Source organism: Durio zibethinus, chromosome 20, assembly GCF_047325235.1.
Source record: "Durio zibethinus cultivar Kanyao isolate XHJ-2024 chromosome 20, ASM4732523v1, whole genome shotgun sequence".
Taxonomy (NCBI): Eukaryota; Viridiplantae; Streptophyta; class Magnoliopsida; order Malvales; family Malvaceae; genus Durio; species Durio zibethinus.
Window position 1 is genome coordinate 24845001 of NC_143181.1, and position 5000 is coordinate 24850000.

Sequence of the window (5000 nt, forward strand, 5' to 3'; positions counted from 1 at the left end):
CGGTCACCGGAGCAACCAGTCGCCGGACAAAAATCGCCGGAAGGCATGCACGCCCTGTATTTCGTTCGAGGGACGTTGGCCGGGGTGCACGCAATGGGAGGCCCATCGCGCACACCTACTCCCCCCGTGGGGGGGGAGAGGGGGTGCCGGACCACCACCCCCTAAAGAGCATTAGAGATTTTACAGATATGCTACCAGTAGACGTTAAAATGTCTGAAACGGGGACACTTTTTCCAAACAAGCAAATCCCACACCGAGGGTGCGCAGGTGCCGATGGTGGTCGAGGCATGTGCCCGCAACAAGGGCCAACGTGAGCCGATGGTGGTCGAGGCAACCGCCCGCACCAGCTCGAGGCATGTGCCCACACCAAGGCCCGGCATGTATCGATGGTGTTCGACGTAGGGGCAATCTTCTGCTGATGGTGGTCGAGGCAAGAGCCCGCACCAAGGGCCAGCGTGTGCCCATGGTGCTCGAGGCAACCGTCCGCACCAGGGCCCAGCGTGTGCCGATGGTGGTCGAGGCAACCGCCCGCACCAGGGCCCAGCGTGTGCCGATGGTGCTCGAGGCAACCGCCCGCACCAAGGGCCGGCTTGTGCCGATGGTGTTCGAGGCAACCGCCCGCACCAGGGCCCAGCGTGTGCCGATGGTGGTCGAGGCAACCGCCAGCACCAGGGCCCAGCGTGTGCCGATGGTGGTCGAGGCAACCGCCCGCACCAGGGCCCAGCGTGTGCCGATGGTGGTCGAGGCAACCGCCCGCACCAAGGCCGAGCGTGTGCCGATGGTGGTCGAGGCAAGCGCCCGCACCAGGGCCCAGCGTGTGCCGATGGTGGTCGAGGCAAGCGCCCTCACCAAGGCCGAGCGTGTGCCGATGGTGGTCGAGGCAACCGCCCGCACCAGGGCCCAGCGTGTGCCGATGGTGGTCGAGGCAAGCGCCCGCACCAAGGCCGAGCGTGTGCCGATGGTGGTCGAGGCAAGCGCCCGCACCAGGGCCCAGCGTGTGCCGATGGTGGTCGAGGCAAGCGCCCTCACCAAGGCCGAGCGTGTGCCGATGGTGGTCGAGGCAACCGGCCGCACCAAGGGCCGGCGTGTGCCGATGGTGTTCGAGGCAACCGCCCGCACCAGGGCCCAGCGTGTGCCGATGGTGGTCGAGCCAGGAGCCCGCACCAAGGGCCGGCTTGTGCCGATGGTGTTCGGGGCAAGCGCCCGCACCAGGGCCCAGCGTGTGCCGATGGTGCTGGGGGCAAGCGCCCGCCCCAGGGCCCAGCGTGTGTCGATGGTTATCGGGGCAACCGGCCGCACCAGGGCCCAGGGTCTGCCGATGGTGCTCGAGGCAACCGCCCGCACCAAGGCTCAGCATGTGCCGATTGTGATCGAGGCAACAACCCACACCAGGGCCCAGCTTGTGCCGATGGCGGTCGAGGCAAGTGCCCGTACCGAAGGGCAGCCTATGCCGATGATGGTCGATGCATGTGCCATCACCATGCGTCATCATGTGCCATTGATGGTCGAGGCCTTGGCCGAAGTTCGATTTTGAGCCACGGTGCCCATGCTTGGCTCCAGCATGTGCTGGTGCCGCATTTTTTTCACTCGGGACAGCATCGCCGGAGCATCGCCGGAGCATCGCCGGAGTACCGCCGGAGAACCTGACCGGCGGCATTGGGGTTCCGGCGATTGGGAGGGGGGCCGGGGGGGTGTGCGCAAATGATGTGCGATGGGTGCTGGTACTTGGCCTTGTGTTGGCCCCCTATCCCTCATCAAACCTCTGAGAATTCACACCCCCTTAAAGAGCATTTGAGATTTTACAGGTTTGCTACCAGTAGCCGTTAAAGTGTCTGAAATGGGGACACTTTTTTCAAACGGTCACAAAATCTTCTCTACTTCGAGTTTTTAGCTGAATTTTTTTGTGCATGCCAACAAAAATAGAAGGATCATGCCTACAAAATTTGGTGCCAAAAATCCTTATAAAAAAATTTTAAAAAATCCCGAACCGCAAAAAGTTTCGAAAATCGTGAAAAATAGAAAACGAGTCATCTTCCAACGAAACTTCACGTGAAGGCTTAGGGGACCATTGTATGAATTTACAAGCCATAAAAATGGCATTGGCACGACAGAAATTTGAAGATGTGCCTAAACCCACCAGGGCCCAGCGTGTGCCGATGGTGGTCGAGGCAACCGCCCGCACCAGGGCCCAGCGTGTGCCGATGGTGCTCGAGGCAACCTGTCGCACCAGCGCCCAGCGTGTGCCGATGGTGATCGAGGCAACCTGCCGCACCAGGGCCCAGCGTGTGTCCATGGTGGTCGAGGCAAGCGCCCGCACCAGCGCCCAGCGTGTGCCGATGGTGCTCGAGGCAAGCGCCCGCACCAGGGCCCAGCGTGTGCCGATGGTGCTCGAGGCAAGCGCCCGCACCAGGGCCCAGCGTGTGCCGATGGTGGTCGAGGCAACCGCCCGCACCAGGGCCGATAGTGTGCCGATGGTGCTCGAGGCAACCTGTCGCACCAGGGCCCAGCGTGTGCCGATGGTGATCGAGGCAACCTGCCGCACCAGGGCCCAGCGTGTGTCCATGGTGGTCGAGGCAAGCGCCCGCACCAGCGCCCAGCGTGTGCCGATGGTGCTCGAGGCAACCTGCCGCACCAGGGCCCAGCGTGTGCCGATGGTGCTCGAGGCAACCTGCCGCACCAGGGCCCAGCGTGTGCCGATGGTGCTCGAGGCAACCTGCCGCACCAGGGCCCAGCGTGTGCCGATGGTGCTCGAGGCAACCGACCGCACCAGGGCGGAGCGTGTGCCGATGGTGGTCGAGGCAGGCGCCCGCACCAGGGCCCAGCGTGTGCCGATGGTGCTCGTGGCAACCGACCGCACCAGGGCCGACCGTGTGCCGATGGTGCTCGAGGCAAGCGGCCGCACCAGGGCCCAGCGTGTGCCGATGGTGGTCGAGGCAACCGCCCGCACCAGGGCCCAGCGTGTGCCGATGGTGCTCGAGGCAAGCGCCCGCACCAGGGCCGAGCGTGTGCCGATGGTGGTCGAGGCAAGCGCCCGCACCAGGGCCCAGCGTGTGCCGATGGTGCTCGAGGCAACCGACCGCACCAGGGCGGAGCGTGTGCCGATGGTGGTCGAGGCAAGCGCCCGCACCAGGGCCCAGCGTGTGCCGATGGTGGGCGAGGCAACCTGCCGCACCAGGGCCCAGCGTGTGCCGATGGTGATCGAGGCAACCGACCGCACCAGGGCCGAGCGTGTGCCGATGGTGCTCGAGGCAAGCTGCCGCACCAGGGCCCAGCGTGTGCCGATGGTGCTCGAGGCAACCTGCCGCACCAGGGCCCAGCGTGTGCCGATGGTGCTCGAGGCAACCTGCCGCACCAGGGCCCAGCGTGTGCCGATGGTGGTCGAGGCAACCTGCCGCACCAGGGCCCAGCGTGTGCCGATGGTGGTCGAGGCAACCTGCCGCACCAGGGCCCAGCGTGGGCCCAGCGTGTGCCGATGGTGGTCGAGGCAACCTGCCGCACCAGGGCCCAGCGTGTGCCGATGGTGCTCGAGGCAACCGACCGCACCAGGGCGGAGCGTGTGCCGATGGTGGTCGAGGCAAGCGCCCGCACCAGGGCCCAGCGTGTGCCGATGGTGGTCGAGGCAACCTGCCGCACCAGGGCCCAGCGTGTGCCGATGGTGCTCGAGGCAACCGACCGCACCAGGGCCGAGCGTGTGCCGATGGTGCTCGAGGCAAGCTGCCGCACCAGGGCCCAGTGTGTGCCGATGGTGCTCGAGGCAACCGCCCGCACCAAGGCCCAGCGTGTGCCGATGGTGATCGAGGCAACCGACCGCACCAGGGCCCAGCGTGTGCCGATGGTGGTCGAGGCAACCTGCCGCACCAGGGCCCAGCGTGTGCCGATGGTGGTCGAGGCAACCTGCCGCACCAGGGCCCAGCGTGTGCCGATGGTGGTCGAGGCAACCTGCCGCACCAGGGCCCAGCGTGTGCCGATGGTGGTCGAGGCAAGTGCCCGCACCAGGGCCCAGCATGTGCCGATGGTGCTCGAGGCAACCGACCGCACCAGGGCCCAGCGTGTGCCGATGGTGCTCGAGGCAACCTGCCGCACCAGGGCCCAGCGTGTGCCGATGGTGGTCGAGGCAACCTGTCGCACAGGGCCCAGCTTTTGCCGATGGTGATCGAGGCAACCGGCCGCTCCAGGGCCCAGCGTGTGCCGATGGTTATCGGGGCAACCGGCCGCACCAGGGCCCAGGGTCTGCCGATGGTGCTCGAGGCAACCGCCCGCACCAAGGCTCAGCATGTGCCGCTGGTGATCGAGGCAACAACCCACACCAGGGCCCAGCTTGTGCCGATGGCGGTCGAGGCAAGTGCCCGTACCGAAGGGCAGCCTATGCCGATGATGGTCGATGCATGTGCCATCACCATGCGTCATCATGTGCCATTGATGGTCGAGGCCTTGGCCGAAGTTCGATTTTGAGCCACGGTGCCCATGCTTGGCTCCAGCATGTGCTGGTGCCGCATTTTTTTCACTCGGGACAGCATCGCCGGAGCATCGCCGGAGTACCGCCGGAGAACCTGACCGGCGGCATTGGGGTTCCGGCGATTGGGAGGGGGGCCGGGGGGGTGTGCGCACATGACGTGCGATGGGTGCTGGTGCTTGGCCCTTGTGTTGGCCCCCTATCCCTCATCAAACCTCTGAGAACTCACACCCCCTTAAAGAGCGTTTGAGATTTTACAGGTTTGCTGCCAGTAGCCGTTGAAGTGTCTGAAACGGGGACACTTTTTTCAAACGGTCGCGAAATCTTCTCCGCTTCGAGTTTTTAGCTGAATTTTTTTGTGCATGCCAACAAAAATAGAAGGATCACGTCCACAAAATTTGGGGCCAAAACTCCTTCTAAAAAAATTCTAAAAAATCACGAACCGCAAAAAGTTTCGAAAATCGTGAAAAATAGAAAACGAGTCATCTTGCAACGAAACTTCACGTGAAGGCTTAGGGGACCATTGTATGAATTTACAAGCCATAAA